A 19,762-nucleotide genomic window follows, 5' to 3' on the forward strand; every position below is an offset into this window, starting at 1 on the left:
AGCAATGGACAAATCGTACTTCAAAAATGGCGTCAAAAAATTGGAGGGTCGCTATAATCAGCGTATCACCCTTGAAGTGAATTATATTGAATAGAAATAAAAAAACTAATTTTACCAAAAAATTGGTTTTACTATGGAAGGACCTTTCAATTGACCTGTTTTAATAAAATATTTTTTAATAAATTTAATACTACAATATAAAATTGACATAAATCATATTACGCATAGAAAAAAATGTTTTTTTCGCCTTTTTTTTTTATTTATGTAAAATACTAGAATCAGTTATAATATTTAAACAGCACTATATGCCAAAATGAAAAAATATTTCACATATAACTTCGTTCATAACAATTTTCGACTCAATATGGAAAAATGCTTTAATATCTTGTGGCATACCATCAGAACCTCATAACTCCATTTAATAGGAAGCAAAGCGTGAATAGCTTCACGAGCCAAGGGGAAAAAAGGGAGAATGCCAATCGACAAGAAATATATTTCAAGCTACAATTCATTGAGAGGGATGAATGGTAAAACATAAAAATCGATTTGGGCCCAAATAAAACATAAAACCTGCCTTTTTATTTATATTCCAACTAATCCCTAAAAGGGAATAAAAAGCAATAACAGAACACGTTTCCGCTTTTTTATTTTACAGTATGCTTGTGTGTTCGTAATTCTAAAACAAATATGGGATTAAATTTGGGCTGTTATTTTTTCAATTATTATTGTAGGCTTAGCGAACAACTAAAATGTTTTTTTGCTTTTCAATTACTAAAAATTGGGAGATTTCCTCGAAATAATTTTAGCGAAACTCTACTTGAATAATGATTGTTTTGTTTAAAATATTTTCAAATCAAAATATATATTTAAAATATATTCGCCTATAAATTAGATTTAAAGGATGTCTTTTTTGATTTGAAGTTTTATTGTAATAAATCGGTACAATATATTTTAATCAAAATATTATCCATTCATAGCCGCCACATTTTTTCCATCTTTCAGACGTCTTCTTAAGAAGTGGAGTACTCCTCAGGCAGATCACGATTCATATGTCGGAAGAAGTAATAATCAGAAGGAGCAAGGTACGGTGGATGGGTACCACAAATTTTTGAAAAAAAAAGTTTCCAAGTCTGTTTTCGCCGGTATTTCAATATGTGGTCAAGCGTTGTCATGCTGAGGAATATAATTGTTCTGCTTGTTGGTTTTCCGGCCACTTCTCGCACAGTACTCAACTCAAACGCATCAAATAAAGTAACAGCGATTCCTATTGATAGCTTCATTAAGTAGTGGCTTCAGATCCTCTATCTCAAATTCTATTGTCTGTCCAGAATGCTCTTTGCCTTCGGTATCAAAATCAGCACTTTTAGAACCTTGAAACCAGTATTCATGTATTGAAATCGATGGAGCATGATTGTCATAAGCTTTGTATAACGTTTTATGATTTATAGTTTTATGGCCCGGAAATGGTATTTACTCAGTTCAAAATTAGACATATTCAATGCACTGAAAAAAAATTGTTCATTCTTCGATGAAGTAGCACACACTGAAAAGTTAAGCCAGTTTGTGAAGCTTCCACATCAGCAAGTTGGTACCCGATGTGGTGTAACACACAGTAACTCCATCTGTTTATGATTATTTAAAATTAATGACAGTTTGCAACAAGTATTTAAATTAAAACAACCAATCTCATTTAACGATATGGGTCAAACTAGCTGTGAAAAATCCTAAATATAATTGGAAAAGCTTTTAAGACAAATAGTAAATACATATTCTTTATAAAAACATAAAGCAAAAGTAAATATCTTTAAGGCTTATGGAATATAAAAGAACTCGAAAACTTCATTTTTCTTTTAGACCTTTTTTTCAATTTTAATCTTGTTTCAAATAACCCACGTCCTAAAAACTGTAATACAACTCGACTGAATTGTAATATATATTCTAAAAGCTATTTACTTGAGTGAGGCAAAATTTGTTAAAATATATAAATAAATGTTAAGGTCGTTTGAGAGTTGGGTGCCACAAAGAGGGTTATATTTAAGTTGCTTTACACAGCCTATCTACGAAGAAAACAACTCCAACAACAAAAATTATTAAGCCCCAGGCACATCAGAGACAAAGAGAAATACGTTTATCATTTCCAGAATAACTCTGTATCCACAATTCTGGAGTAAGATGCGTTTGAACAAATTATTTTTTTAATTTAATTTTATTAATAAAAAATATGAAAGAAAATAATATGAAATAAAAATCAATTTCAACAAATATCCTTGTTTCAATATTTTTGAGTCATTCCCATAGATATTGCCCTAAAATGTAATAATAATGATAAAGGTAAGTAGTAATCAGAATAAAAATAATTTTCACAGCTATTTTACAAAAGCTTTTTGCTTTTTGTTGTTTAGTTTAGATAAAGGTTATTGTGGATCATAAAGGAAATTGCTCTAGTTGCCTTGTGCTTTAAATAAACTATGTTATAACTTCATAACATTCAATATCTCTCGGGTCCAACTAAGTACTTTTTAGAAACTATACTGTAATTATAGCCTCTCTTTGAGAATTAAGACATTTATTTCAACAAAACTTTGATTCTTCAATGTCAACTCTTAACTTAGCCAACAACGTTCTGATTCAAATATGTATTAGTGGACGCACCTTTCAGCAACTGTCAAGTATTTGGACAAAAAGTAATTTATATATCGCTTTAACAGCTCAAAAAACACTATAGAATATTCGACGCATAATTTTGATTCGATGTGGCCAGATATATTTTAAACATAACTTTATCACATTATATTTTATGTAGAATTATGTGGTTTTATCTTTTGATATATTTAAGAAATCTGTGTTTTTACGAATATTTCAAGGTCAGCGTGCAATTCATCTTTGGTTACGTTGGCAATAAGCATTGATAATTAATTGAAGAACTTTTCCTTGAATTTGAGTCTGACCCGCTCAGCTTTATGTCTAATGTGATGCTTCAAATTTTACCTACTGTGCTGACCGCCACGACCCTTTAGGCCACCACGAATTCACCACCAGCAAGCACAAAGGTTGACAACGCCGGTGGATTGGTACCATGCAGTTCCATGCGATAAAAGACCATCACGACGACGTCTCGTCTCTTTTCTTTTCTCCATCCCCTTGTAATAGTACCACTTCCACAGCGCTACCGTACTTCCTCTACCTAACCTAATATCCTTTCAATTCTCCCGTCGACCACATGTATAATTTAACATTGAAATAAACAGTATTTCTTCATTCAGTGTTTTCAGTTCTCGTGTAAATTCCTTCCAAAAATAGTAGTGAGTGTTCTGACAAATAATCGCAGCGGCAGCCACACATTTCGACCGACTGACCGACGCGACGAACATTCCTACACTACCATCGAGATAAATGCCAAGGTATTTCACTGATTCTACTTGAGGAATTGGGGATCCATCAAGTGATACATTGGCTCTGCAAGACATTTATACATAGAATGAGAATTTAAATGGGTACACCTTCAACTATGTTCTAATTGCGCATCTAAGTTACTAGAGAGTTGGAGGTAAAAACGTGACTTCGTGTTGAAAATTTGAGGATATATTGGATTTTTTGTGTATTATTCTAAGGCAATTTGTTGCTACGAGGCTATTTTTGAGGCATTAAAGGTAAATATTTTAATTGTGTAAATAGAAAAACATACTAAGAGTGTTATTTTCCAGTACGTGAAGATTCAAACAAAATTAATTATTTGCCAAGGTATTACTACTACTCTAACGCAGAAACGGTTTTAAAAAGTAAAGAATGATAAACTTCAGGAAATGTGTTACATCAAACTTCCGAGTAGGAAGATTTATTCTTTGCATTTATTCTTTTCAGATCGACCGGATAATTATAGACCCAAATATGGAAGATTATTGTTTAATCAAGATGGAATCGTTACTGGTAAGTTTTTATCAAAGTCTACATCGATAATTGAATTGAAATACATAATATGTGTTCATAGTTCATTTCCCTTATTGAAACATTAAATATGGCCACAAGTTAAATATTGAAATCAGCAGTTGCTCAGCCCACATTAGAATATTCAAAAATAATTAGAAGTAAGTAATATATATTTTTTAGGCAGGAAGTAAATTCAGAGGTATAAAAACTAAATCAATAAACTAATAAATAAAATTATATCACATGGTTTCTCGCAGATGTTTACTGGTAATGCTTTTAGACGCTTAACGTTATTTAACGATATTAGATGGCTCTTTTAATTCGTTTGTGTGCAAAAAAATTTACAAAACCAAATTTATTGAAATTTATCATTCAGATATTATGTCGGCAAATGGTGGTCATTTTTAAAGCTGTTAATTTTGTTAAGCATCCAGAGCAAAGACAACGCAAAAAGAAAAATAATTCGGTCTTGCTTGTTTTGGTGGAGGAAAAAATAAAGGATTGCAAAGGGCACAAATGATAAATTTTACATGACTGCATATAACATGAATAATATTCTGAAAGAAGATTTCTCAATCAAAATTGTAACATGTAATATATTTAGTAATTTGAAATATTTATTTTTAAATATATTTTGAACAACTGATATTTTTTACATTATAACGTTTGAGAAAATAACACTGTACAACTAGAAAGAAAAAACTAGTTAGCAATCGTCAGATTAGATGCAATGGTAGTAAAACATTGACTGAAATTAACATGTTTCGAGCTATTAAGATGTATTTTGCAGCCTCTTATCCATGTATGGATTTTGTTGACCACCACTTGGCCCGTCGACAAATGGCCCAAAAATATTGTTTCTTTTATTGTTGGGATATCTGTCAATAACAATGCTATCTATCTGTAAGACTTATTGAGGTGGTATTACAGTTTTGTGCTAAAACTAAACTATGGAAAAGGATTAGAATGGATTGAATTTGTAAATTGATTTTGGAATTTAGCGTTTTCGAAGAACTCGTCAGAAAGGAATTGAATAGATAATCAAGGGTAAGATTTATTTCAACTAATTGTTTTTTTAAGGTATAATAAAATCATAGAAACTCGATATCTACATCTAATCTCCTGAAATATCAACCGCTTTACATGTTTTGTACTGTAATGGTTTTTTCTCTTTTACATTTTAGTTAAGGAAAATATTTTTAAAGCCCGAAGTTGGAAATGGAATAAACGTGGCCTACATCAGGGGGATATAATATCCCCCTTTATTTTATCAGCCTGTCGTGAAGAGGCATTCCGTAAATTAAAGTGGATAAGAAATGGAATAAGAACCAAGTCGATTAGCTTAACCATAGAGATTTGCAGACGATATTGTTCTGCTTTCGTAAAATTGCGATGGGTAAAAAGAAATAGAAGAGATTTTACAAGAAACGAACTAACGGAGCAAATGAATATGTTATATTTATTCTGTGTTTATGTTGTTTCTAATTATTGTTTTACAATATATTTATGTATAAAGTCACAACAATTCTATTGAGTTATTTAGCGACTGCTATTTTATTTATAATTAAATATACTTTATATATATATATATATATATATATATATAGTCTATTCAAAATAAGAGTGAATTCATCAAGATGTTTAATGTATTGGCCTGCCGCAATATGTAAATTCATTTTTCTTCTCATTTTAATGTAGTCAAAAAGAGACACAATGCTGTCTGATACGTTCTAACGTCGTCCGGTTATCAAATGTGCAAAAAATTCTTCAAAATATTATTTATAATATCCACCATTGGTAACTATCGAATGCAAATAGCCGAAACAGTCGATAATCAAAAAGCCAGCGACTGAAAATAGTAATTACTATGCACGATTCGACTGTTTATTACAATTCGTGATGTCAGACGATTGTGACAGAGGAAAGGATGGAGATAATTGCTTGGACCAGTTAATTTTATATCTGTTTATATTTATATTTATAAGCGAGATGGATATATACATATTCTTCCACATACTAACTTTAAAAAATAAAATGAAAAAAAATTTTACTGAATACTATTAACATCTTATCGTATTTTAATATGTTAATTGCGATTTTCAAATAATATACTACAAAAAATATAGACAATACAATGGAACTCAATATATACCTAATCATAGAAAAAAAAACTAATTCATGACACAATTAAAAATGACCGCACAATATATACTAGACCTTTTTTAAATAAAGTAAATGCTTTATTTATTATTGAACGGAAATATTTCTTAAAAAAATCGAGAGAGTAATCGAAATATTACCTATTATTGCCATAAAAAACAGTCAAAAGTATTTTACTATTTATCATGTAAAATTTTAATCTTCTTACCCTATTATATTAATAATCTTGAAAAATATGTTCCAAAATGCTACTATATCAATATAAAATATATTGTTATTTAGAAGCAAACTACCATTTTTTTTGGTATTTTTAAAACTACATATATTACATATAAATCTATGTAAGCATAAATGGGTATATTTATCCAGAACGACATCTAGGACGACAGAGTCAAAACGCTAAAAATCTGTCGAATGAAACTAGTAAAACCAAGAATAGTAACTAAAAGTACACGACTGAAATAGTCGATAGTAAATAGTAACAAAATCAGTCGGACCGAAAATAGCGACTGAAAACAGTCGATAGTCGATTTCAGTCGATAGTTTCCAACAATAATAATAAATACAGGTTATAAACTGGCACATGTTGTTTTAACGCTTTGCTTGTTTTAATTTGACATTTTTAGTGTTAACTATTGTTACCCTGTTACAAGTGTGTGTTAACTGTTACAAGTAGTATGTTGTATTGTGTTGTATTGTGCTAGACTTAGTGGATTTATTCCATTTCGAAAGATCTCTCATGAAATCAAATACAAATCGAGAGCTTGTACGAACTCCTTATTGCAATCACCTTATTGCACTCCAGTATTATTAGTACTAGGTGCGATTATTCTGAAAGGAAAACAAAGAATCCTAATCCTACTAACAAATTTACTAACTGGGGCACGTTTTAGACTTATAATGCAGCAACAAATCAGTTTAAACGTAAGACTTTATGAGTAGCAAATCCGAAATATAATTGAACAAATACGGTGTGCGACAAATGAAGTTACCCCAATATCATGAGAGAAATCAGAATATAAGGTAAATTGAAATTAGGTAAAGACCAATTATTATATTAACACCAATTAAAAATAATCGAAATTAATGGGTTCGACGCAACAATGAAAATGCAGAATTATTCGCAGAACATTTAGATAACGAATTTCAACTCAATTATATAGAATTTAAACTAGATACAAATCTATTTCGGCTGGAGTTTCCCAGGGTAGTGTCTTGAAAACTCTTGGATCTGCTCTACACTTCCTATATTTCAGCAAAGTTGAAAACATCATGCTAGGCAAAAATCAGTGCAGATCAGACTCAAAGTCAAGAAACTGTATTGGTTAGTCGGAAGATACTCTCAACTTGACTTGAAATAAAAGAGATTGGTTTATCAGTCAATCATAAAGGCAATTTGGGCGTATGCGGTTGTAACCAAACTATCAAAACCAATTAGTAATCTAATGCAGTCGAAAGAAAGTTCTACAATTAATTACAAATGCTTATCGCTACGTGACCAAGAGCTACACGATGATCTCAAAATCAAATGGATATACGAAGTTATCCAAGATTTCGCCTTAAAACATGATATAAGAGTGCTATATCACAGCAACGTGGAATCAATATATCTACTGACATCACACAGGAAATCAGAAGATCCAGACCACACTAACTTGTTTGTACATAAGTATATACTTAACTTTAGCTCTACTCACCTTGATCGTCAATTAATGCACGTACAACACGACAATAGTATTACATAGTAATTTGTAAATTAAGATTGTAGTGAATACAAAACAGTTAGAGTTCTTTTTATCAATGGTGTTTCATTAGGACCACGTTGGATCACATCGATATTTAGTGTCCCAATAAAAGATAAGAGAAATTTGTGGTAGATCCATCGCATAGACGAGATCTTTCCTCGATCGACCACACTCTCTTTTGCCCTAGTAAAATTATATGGGAAAATACAAAATAACTGTAAAGTATCTGTTGATTTATTTTAATAACACCATTGATACTACGTTTGTAATGAATAATTAGTATGTAAAAGATTAACTATATTGCGGTTGGTGTAACATTACTCTTCGCGAGAGAAATTCAATCAGTGTGCTATTTCTAATCTCTATTCCTTTATGATATCAATCAAGCAACAGAAAGTATCCATTACTCCTGCAATGCGTTGAGAAAATCAATTAATTATCAGTTATCAATTAATCTTATAGTCAAAGTTAGAAAGTGTTCTAGGTTTCAAACTTTCACAATAAATAGCCATACCATTTACTTTAATATAGTCGTTGCTAAGTTGCAGTGTGATATGTTATATTATACACTTTGTCAAGTAACTACTAGCATACTTTATCGCTGCTAATGCTGATAAATAATTCAACGACTAAAACATTTTCATGTGAATTTTCTGAAACTTTCTTCAGTACTTGACGGGAGATCTCTTTTATATAATTTATGGATAAGAAATGGATGTTTGGAAATAATTTAAATATTCGAAAGAGAAAGGTATTGGTTTGAATCACATTATGTAAATGGGGTGTTTTTTATATGCGATTTTTTGTGTTTTTAACCAGAAACTCATATAATGTTGCTCTTTTAAGCAATGGTAATGCTCAGATAATATTCTATATTTATTCTATATTCTATAGCTGTTCTATATTTATGTAGCGAGAATTCTGATTCAGCCACATCGCGATAATAAAAAGAAATCTTCAGCATTATATAGATAGATTTGAGAGCACAATTTAAGTGTTATTTCGTGTCTTAAGTCGACTCTATACGCTCATACATGCTCTAAAAGAAGAGCACCATGAACAAATTAAATGACTGATAACATTCAATTCCCTGTTGATCTATTGTTGACCGATTTGACCTCATTGTTGATTGTTCTTCGCAAAAACAATCTCTTCAATTGTTTAAAAATCCCAGAGTATTAACATCATATGCTATCTGTTACTTTATAATACCCATATAGGATTAAAAATATATATTATATGTATATTAAATATTATATTAAATATTACATTATTGAAATTATCCAGATCAATCCACAATTCTTGACACTTTCCTTGTAAAACACAGACCCAATAATAAAGATTATATACCTTTCATGTCCCTTATATGTATTGTATATTAAACATATATCATAACTACAGTAAATGTTATTGTTATTAATATTACACAATGTTTAATATACCCGAATTTAATTATTCAATTATTACTTAAGAAAATGGAAGCTTTATTTAAATTTTAAAAGGTATGTTATATGTGTTTATATAATTTATTATACTTAGGGAGTGTGATAAAATCGAATATGAATAGTAATATTTAAGAGTTTGAACATTAACATGTAATTGTTTAATGAAACTACCAACTATAAAGAGCTGTTTAAAATAATAAATAAAAAATTACGGAAAAAGTCTGGTATTAATAAAATGTATGTAAAGGCAATTTCGTTACAATCAACATTAAACATGAGTATATTTACTAGTGATACTGAATAAATACCATCTGAGAACGGACCGAGACATAGAGCACAAAGTAATTTAATTTTTTTTTTCAACTATACAAAAACGAGTATACGCTACCGACTAGTTGAAACTCAACGATCATTACTAAGAGTAAATATTACTTTTACCTCTTTGTCTTTTAGAACTGAATGTTAAACGATATTGTTAATGATTTTTGACTAACGTTCAAGTATATTTCCTTTAATTAAAGAGAAACTAGTCAGATATTAAATATATAGATTAAAATATGATTTTCCTCAAAGACAACAAACCCTATTAAATTAACTTAGTATTGTTGGACTGGTGAGAAGATATAACTTCTACAGCCATAAATATTTTGGTGATATTGTATTATTTTCGAGAATACATTTGTATCATTCTTTCAATTGTATATACAAAAAAAAACAAGGACAAGAAAAGTTTCATCAGTCTGCACGTTTTCTTTTATTATTTGCCCTTTACACCACATCATTTGATCGACGAGGAATGCTGTAACTTGTCGGATTCGTTTATCCATTTCCATTTTATTGATTTCTTAATAACTAAACTGAGATCATACTTTTATGCACTATCGTATACAACGCATAATAAAGTTTATGAAAAACAGTTATATAAAATACTCTTTTAGAATTTAGAAAATTAGTAATAATGAACATTCATTGGCAGTAATGCTCAATAGGTTGAGCGAGTTCTCATGGAAATAGTATCTTCAAAGTCTGTTGGACTCTTGGAGTCGTCTGCATATACAAATAAAAATTTCTGTGTACCTTCTCGGGCTAACATCGCTAAAGTCTTCGAATGTGTTGTTTATTGAATGGAGTCTTGTGAAGGTTTGCCATGAAATGATTTACTAAAGATAGATGTTTCAGGAAGGAAGGTAAGAATATCCGAAAAGATGGGACTGTTCCAGCACGATCAATCTAAAAATACAATAAACTGGTGAGAATATAATGAGCATGCAAATTGATTGAAATATTATAGGATTGAAAATATCTTTTAGTAGCCTGGCGGTTTATATAACAGGATGAGTTTGTGTTTGTTGCTCGTTACTTAATTTTAGTCATAATAGGCCCAGAATATGACGATTTCATTCAATTTACTAGGTTATGGTGTATAACACTTTGTTAATCTCATCTAATATAAGACATAATTTTATGATTGTCTATATTATTTCTATTGCAATAAAACAAGATGTGTAAAGCAAGAAAGAGGAGCCTACTGGAATAGAGTAACCACCGACACTGGAAGTTGCTGCACCGAAATTTGTGTATAGGAGATTGAGTGATAGATGTAAATCTACAATCAATAACATTTACACGACGAGCATCAGTAATATAGGAAAGGAAGGTGGCATCTACCACTGAATCCTATTGGCTGAAGCTGAAGAAGCTTTTGCTTCACTAAGAGGATGCCTGTGGAAGAGAAGAAGAGAAGAAAGAGAAGAACTTTTGTATGGATCCGAAAAATCTGCAATTTTGAGACTTTTCAAATGTTATGGCTAAGAAAAATTCTATAGATTTCTCTCGGTGATCGTATAAGAAATGAGTCATTCGTTTAAAATGCGACCATCAGTACATAATTGACGATCAAATTAAGAGACGAAGATTACAATGGTTTGGAAATGTTGAATGGAAGGTGAACGAATCCCTCTGAAACTTTTGTAACGAAATCTATATTTTTGGGTGGGAAACGTAGCGAACAGCTTCGAAAAAAGGCGAGATCTCGTAAAGAATATTCCCAGCAAAGCGAAGAAACCCTGCGTTACCAATAACAGCGTATTCGTAGAGAAGTAGACCCTCTTCCAGAGTATCGGCTTTGGATTGATGATGATGATTTCAGAGTCTATAATTTTAACCTTGTGTTATCACATAATATCAAGTTTCTATCGCCAGTTGTATTATGCAGCAGAACATCCTCTATCAACTCTGTTTTCACAGCAAACGTTTTCAAACTGTGTAATTTCTCAAATAGCTCGGCTACAATTCGTCAGTTTCGAATTTTTTTGGCTATGCATGAATGATTGGTATTAAAATGTCTTTAGAAATTGACGAAATCAAATCTGAAATATGAGGGAACATCATTATCATCATAATCACAAGTTTTCAGAAATTGATAGACCTTGGCAGTGAGTTTCCTTAAATCAAACTAGGAAAAGCAATTAATATCTAGTCAACTTGAATCAATCTATATATAGCATGTGCAACCAAATAACAAAATCACAGGATTTCATTTTTAAATATCGTATTATTTCAATATATATATATATATATATATATATATATATATATATATATATATTTATACCAAGAAGCGTATTAACCTTGAAACCCCATGGGAAAGATGAATCCTAGCTCGAAGTAAGGAAATTACCATTGTATAAATCTCTCCTTCTCCAGAAATAATTACTAATCAGGTTGCGAGAAGAAAAGTTAAGCCAGCCAGTCTACTTTCTCAGTGCAAGATATTCAAGGGAGGAGCAATAAAATGCCATATATCCGTCTAATTAGACAAGGACCTGTGTTACCCGCAATACTCTAAAATTCCCTAAACCTAAAGGAACATTAGCAAAAGACCATTTGGTACTATCTGGTCAACTTGGTTTTCACTCTACATAGACAGAGTCTTCACAGAAATCATACGTGTCTTCTCAGAGTTTTTACCTAAGTCTTCACAAAGACCTGGCCAAGAGAGCTCACAGTTGGCGCCATATTTGAAGATTGTCGTCGCTAACCTTTTAAGCCTGTCTAATATTTGCAATTTAAGTTATCTTGTAAAAAAGGTTCGTTTAAACTTTGCCAGCTTTTCTCTTATAATCGGGAGAAAAAAGACGCAAGACAAATTGAACTTATAATACTTAATTCCTGATTCTAATATTTAAAATATTTAATATAAATAGGGATAGAAATATATATTATTACAATTTATGAAAAATAACCCCGAAAACGTCCCTGGAATCTGTTCGGATGATGTACCACTGCAACTTACGAAAAACTATTTACTGATATGACTAAATGTTCTTTGCATCCGATATTAAGTAGGCCACGGAAGTAAGTCGTTTTTCATTTGACGCCACGAGCAGTGGCGCCAACTGGCGGAAAAATATTTCCCTGCACTCGGCTCCATTCCGGTTGTTTCGTAAAATGCTCGTTTTTTCGTCGGAATTGATGACTTTCCCACTATAACATTTTTCGTCGCTATAATATTACAATCGGCTGTTCGTGTAATAACGACGAGGAACAACAGTCTCCAACATTCTTGGTAAATATATATAGCGGATATTTTTAAAATGTTAATCCTTTGTTGAAAGTAGTTTTCATTTATAGAAAATTATGTATTATAGAAAATTACTTATTAGGTATTATATGAAAAAGCAATTTTAATTTTTCTTTTGTTTTTCAAACCGAATTTATTCACATACTGATATACGTGCCATTTATCCTTTTACTGGTAATACCATAATTTCGTTAATGTAGAACTTTTGAAATATCTGGGAAGAAATCTGAATTAAAAAGCTTTCACAAGCCCAGTTTGACCTCATGAACCCTCATGAGCAGTGGCATACTACAATATCACTATTGCCAAAAATGCCCCAAGTCTTTGAATAACTTTTATTGAAAAAGATTAAAACAATCATTGAGTAAAGCCATCTCATTCCTCAATTTGGCTTCAGGAAGCAATGTTCCGTGAACAAACAGGTTCCACAATCACCAATGTTACAGATAAATCACTAAAAGAAAATAAAGCTTGTCTGCAATATTTTTAGATTTTAGAGTTTAATGCATAAGATTAAAATGCTTCTTCCTGGCCAATGTTCAAACACTCTACAGTTATATATAACTACCGATACTTCTCTAACTTGAGGAAAATACCAGCGGGTCTGACACAGGGCTATGTTGCTGCTATATTTGTAGATGACGCTGAAATCTGAGCCATTGCAGATAAAAATATTGATCATAAAAAGAGCGCATATAAATGAATCAAAATAAATAAATACATATTGATTTCACTAACATCATAACATACATCAAATATGTTGTATGCATAAATATGAAAGTTGTGCTCTATGGAAATACAGCCAAATATTTTGGCATGACCTTTGATATTAAACTCATTTAGAAGCCATATCTGAAAATATGAAAAACTGAAGCTGATTCACATAAAACGTACTAGTTATTGGATAAATATTCAACTCTGCTAATAAATAAAATGGTATTGCTTTAACCGCAAATCTTGAAACAGTGTGGATTTATGGTGTTTTCTATGGTTGTACCACCCCAAGCAATAAAAATATTATAGATATATTCCAAAACGAGATATTTTTAATAACCAATGGTACATTCGTAAATACAATCTCCATCAAGGACTTGAAGTTTGAAGCTGTAGACAACGAAATCAAGGATTATGCCCAAAGATTATCTCCACCAACACATCAATGTCGAGGTTCTTCAGCTCCTAGAAAATGATGACTTAATCAGAAAATTCGTAGAAAAAATACTTTGCAACTTTAAACTATAGGAAATTAGGATTAAAACAAATTGTTAGTCAGTGCTAATTTGCTAGATTGCTATAAAAAAATATCGGAATAAATGGTACGCGATCTGTGTAAGATCTGGACTATATAAGATTTAAAGCTGTCCACCTATTTTCGCAGAGAAGTAGAGATGTGTGGTCTGAGGTTAATGCAATGACAGAGAACAATTTTTCTATTTATTAGTTCTGGCCTTTTCTTTAATCGATTTAGTTCTTGACAGTGTAGAGACTTTCAAATTATTGGTTTCTAGCAACTCATGATGAATAATGACTTTCCAATCCCATTAATCATTATTAAGTGTTTTATATTTTAAAGTCCCCTTTATACTAACTAATGATTTATATAAACTGGACCTCTTCCTTCATATAGGCTCCAAATATTCGGCCTTACACAGCCTGACTATTAATGTGACTGGGTCGGTTTATATGCTTAAATTTTATACTTTTATCTATAGACAATCACACACATAAATTTTCTACTATGCCCGGTGAAGAACCTTCCTGTTGCCTTAAGTACTACCACTAACGTGGCTACCAAGCAGATCAAACACAATTATCATCGCCTTTCTGGTTATTAATACGAATTTTGTAATGATCTAGTAAATATCTAGTATACCTATTTTCTTTTTTTAATAAATTAGACTTCAGTTGAAAGAGACATATATTTAGTTGAATTATTTCACTTAAGCCAACTTTTTCCCCGAAACATCTGAAAAAACGACTTTGAAAACAGAAAAGAAATGTTTTTTTTTGTTGAAAACTTAATAAATCATATAGTAACTTGGTCATGGAACAATCTTAAGTCAAAACGGTATATTCAGAAGAAACGGCCCGAAAACTGTAAGACACAAAGAGAGATAATAAATAATAATCTAATAAGTAATAGTAATAAATAATAATATACAATAATATCAGTATAATAAAATCATATCAAAACAAAGTCATTTTGAGCATTTAAAGCACTTCTATCTACATAATGACATCTATTGATAAGTAGCACATCAATAATAAGTCAGTAAGTAATAAATAAATTAGACTTCAGTAGAAAGAGTAATATATTTATTTGAATTATTTCCTTTAACCCAACTTTTTCCCTGAAACATCTCTCTGAAGTCTACAAAATTTCAGTAGTCATTGCTTGAAGGAGGAGTAAGGAATGTGAGAAATAATTCGACACTATTTAACTATCACTATGTAGAGCATAATTTTAGTGAAATATTAATTTTTCTTGTTTATGTGAGGTGGCTTTTTCTTGACATTTAGTCGATCTCATAACACTACGTAATATTCGCTATTAATAATTTTACCTCTCTCGAGTCTGTGAAACATTATGCGTATCCTAAATTACGAGTTCCACAGCTTTACCTACCTTATCAGAGACTTATTGCCACTTAACCAGTCGCCTACATAGACTAATTTATGTCGTCTTGCAAATACCAATAAAATTAAATAAAATATTCGCTTTAAACATTGAATGAAATTTAAGTACAGCTTTTTTTAATGATTATTATCCGAATATCCAAACAAAACCCATATTGTCATAATCACATGATGAGTATCATAAAGGTAAGGATTTCAATTGAACATTGATTGTTTTTCACATAATAAAAGAAAACAATGCATATACATTTATTAGTATATTGACATCATTGCAAGAATTATAATATATATATATATATATATATATATATATATATATATATATATATATATATATATATATATATATATATATGATTCCATTGTGTGCTCTATTTTGAATTAGAGACCGATAGATTATAGATTTATAGATTATGCGGAGCTATTAGATAAAGTTGGATTGTCAATCGTTCCGTAGTTACTTGAAACATTCCTTGGCGTAGTTACGTGGAGTTCAGGCAAAAGTAAGTCACAAGTAAGGCTACAAAATGTGTGATTTAAGTTCTCAAGTACGCCTAGCTGTAAACTGGTTAAATTAGGAAACATTCAAATTTTCAATAATACTTCTTATCTGTGGAAGGCAACGTACAATCAAACACGGATTGCTGTAGCTCATTTCCTCAAATGTAGGCTAATGGAAACTGGGGTCACCAAAACTTGGCAAACCATTCCATACATAGATGGTATTACTAGAATTAAATCCATATGTTTTCTGGTTAGATCTAACCCTCAAAATACGTGTGTATAAATTTGACAGCTTGTGAATTATAGTATTACAGTTTACATTACATATTAGTACAGTTTGTGAATTATAGTATTTTGAATGAAGCAACTTTTGTTATTATGAAAAAAAAATGGATAAAAAGGAATTTCGCGTGTTGATAAAATATTGCTTTTTGAAGGGAAAAAAATACAGATGAAGCAAAGACTTTGCTTGATGCCGAGTTTACGGACACTGCCCCAGGAAAATCAACAATCAAGGATTGGTATGCTAAGTTTAGATATGCTGAAACGAGCACCGAAAACGGTGAACGCAGTGGACGACCAAAAGAGATTGCGACTATTATATAGCGTTATTCGACCGTTTGAAGGACGAAATCGCCGAATAACGGCCGCATTTGAAGAAAAAGAAAGTGTTGCTTCACCAAGATAATGCACCGTGTCACAAGTCAGTAAAAAAAAATGGCAAAAATCCATGAATTTGGCTTCAAATTGCTTTCTCATCCACCATATTCTCCAGATCTGGCCCACAGCGACTATTTCCTGTTCTCAAATCTCAAAAGAATGATCGCTGGGAAGAAATTTTCATCATATGAAGAGGTGATCGACGAAACTGAGGATTATTTTGTAGCAATTGTAGTACAAATGGTACTACAAAAATGGTATCAAAAAGTTGGAGGGTCGCTATAATCAGTGTATCACCCTTGAAGGGAATTATGTTGATTAAAAAAAATAATTGTGCCAAAAAATGTGTTTTACTATGGTAAAACTTGGACTTTTCAATTGACCTGTTTTACTAAGAAAATGTATGTAAATTAATACTATTTGGAAGAGCATAAAAACAAAACTGGCGGATGAATATACATACGATTCTCAAAGATAATTTTACTGCAACTAACTAAGCAGTCCAGACGGGCAATAATCACGTACATATATGTCGTAAATGGTATAGTCGTAAATATATGTTTGTAATTGTTTAACATTTGTGATTATCCTTGAGACAATGGTTCAAAATCCGACGAGGAAAATGATCTCAGTCACGGCAGTAACTAGACTGGATACGACTGGATGTTTTTTAGGATGATCTCCAAGTTGGTCACTCGCTAGTCAATAGGCTTAGTTGCCGTTAAGCAGTAGATCTAGTCCAGATAAACCCTAGTTGGTAAAAAAGAGACTATAATATATTTTTAAAAAAGATATTGGAAAACCCATAAAAATAACACATGGGCCACCCTTTATATTTTGATGCAGTGTGTATGTTATATCTACCTTTTTGGGAAACAATTAATGCTCAATTAAAAGACAGTAAAAAACTTTATTCCAATAGTTATTCACCTGTTTGGTAGTACTTTAAATTCTCGTCAAAGTCTTGCTTCTACAATTCATTCTGGATCTATCGAAACAAGTTAAACAATTTCTTATTTATGCTTCTTAGAAATCGACCTATCATGTCTTTGTAATTTAATGAAACACATTAATACCAGAAAAAAAAACAAAAATATACTCTCATATTTATTTTAAAATAAACAAGAATAATTACGAAACAAATGTATTATTAAAAAAATCATTTAGTTTTTTAGTCCGGACTAACTAAGACAATATATAAAATATATAATAACCGAACATTCTAAAACACAAGCATTAAATAAATTTTAAATCATAAATAAATTTATTCGATAGATAATCCAACGTAAAAGGAATAAAATTATTTGTTTCTTAACTGAAAGTTAATTAATTATAATTAATCAATATAATTTTTTAAGTATTTCAAAATTATTACATTTATAAACCGATATTTCCATGATTTATAAAAATATTATTCCCTTAATAATTTCTCAAAATATTTCACTTTAAATTTAGTAAATGTGCAATTGAAATAAAATTTACCAGTAAGCCAAAGCTCAAGGAAAGACTAACGCACGAACTTTAACAATATCGCGTGGAACTCGTGGAAAACCGAGAGGGAAACTGAGCTCGTCTATCTTCGACAACAACACGGCCACAACTGGATCTCCGTTCCCGATGTTGTTGAAAAATAAAGCGTAAATTACGGGACATGCGCGTACCGAAATCTCCCTTTTTCACTATTATTCCCACCTTTGGGATAATTGTTATTCGGGATGGGTACGCATTATGCCGTTGTCTCTCTCGCTTTGACGATGATAATTTGCGAGCTCTTTGGAAAAAATGACATAAAGAGGGAATTTTGAACAGAGAAAGGGTAGCAGAGGGACCGATCGCTCCTATGGTAATTTAATGATACGTTCCGTATATATGTAAAATAAAGTTGCCATTTTAAAACTTCATTTACAAAGTGTATGGGGTGATATAATATTTAGAACGACATCTGAAAAAAACAGTTATATAAAAACAGGGCGGAAATTTCGTTGTTTTATTATTAAAGAAATTCTTTATCTGCATTAGCAATTATTTGTGTGCTGTAGATTCGCGGATATTTTAATCGCAGATTTCTAGGTTGACGTACCTGGTGATATAATGCCACGATATATCGGATAAGAGATAATTATCGATATATCAACGACCGAAAATATGGATAATTATCAAGATATGTGGTTTTAATTATGCGACCAATCGAAATCATAACGAGAGAGTCATCTATCGAATCTTATGTTCAGTCTATTTATTTTATTAATTACATCGTACATTAGACATGCTTGCATACACACATATAATCTTAATTTACAAATAATGTATTAGTAACGTTCTGTTGTCCTTGCATTAGTACACACAAGCAAGGCGAGTTTGACTTTAATCAGTATTATAAATATTACTTATAAACCTAAAGTTAAGAATACACTTATAATATAAACTAAGTTCGTGAGATTTGGCTTTCACGTTGCTTCAATTTACCAAGCTTATTTCATGTTTGAAGCCAAAATCTTGGATCACTTCATATGTTCGATTAATTGGTAGGTCATCGTGCAGCTCTTCGTTGATTACGTAACAATAAACATTGGTAGTCGTAGAACTTTGTTTTGGCTTCATTGTCCAAATTGGCTTTGTCATATTGTTGACTGCTACTTGTACATTTTCTACAGTCTTAAGCAGATATATATTATTTCTTTTGTTGTAAGGACATCCAAAGACACTACGCTGGGGAACTCCAGTTGTAATAGGTTTAAGTGTTATGAGAATGTCCCTCCTTGCGAGACTCTCCAACAGTTGACAGCAATTCAGCTGTAGCAATTTACTGATTTTGAAGATTAATCACAAATATCGTACCCCAGTTAAAAGCTTGGGAAATAATCCACTAACATTGCAGAGCAGTATTTCTTTCTTCAAATGCCTTTTCAACAATCGCTGTTGCTCTCTGCACTTGGTGGGTTGCCGAGTGATCATTTCGAAATCCAAACTGGACATCTGGTATTTCTATTAATGGTTTAATACGTTTTAACAGCAGTTTCTCAAAAACTTTTGATATCGTAGGTAGTAGAGAAATAGGCCTGCAGGATTCAACATCAAGCATAATTATTGGAGCAATCTTA

At 31.2% G+C, this 19,762-nt stretch overlaps 1 protein-coding gene across 2 annotated transcripts in view; it reads right to left on the bottom strand.

The window, feature by feature from the left end:
* Positions 1–18,263, bottom strand: part of LOC143200700 (uncharacterized) — a 190,421-nt gene extending 172,158 nt beyond the window's left edge. For both annotated transcript variants that reach the window (XM_076411314.1, XM_076411306.1), the window contains exon 1: positions 18,144–18,263. The gene's annotated coding sequence lies outside the window, so the exon portion shown is untranslated. The remainder of the gene's footprint in view (positions 1–18,143) is intronic.
* Between the last annotated feature and the right edge of the window lie 1,499 nt (positions 18,264–19,762).

The sequence above is a fragment of the Rhynchophorus ferrugineus genome, unplaced genomic scaffold (genome assembly GCF_030347505.1).
Source record: "Rhynchophorus ferrugineus isolate W39M unplaced genomic scaffold, kcgeb_rfMv2 rfM1, whole genome shotgun sequence".
Classification (NCBI taxonomy): Eukaryota; Metazoa; Arthropoda; class Insecta; order Coleoptera; family Curculionidae; genus Rhynchophorus; species Rhynchophorus ferrugineus.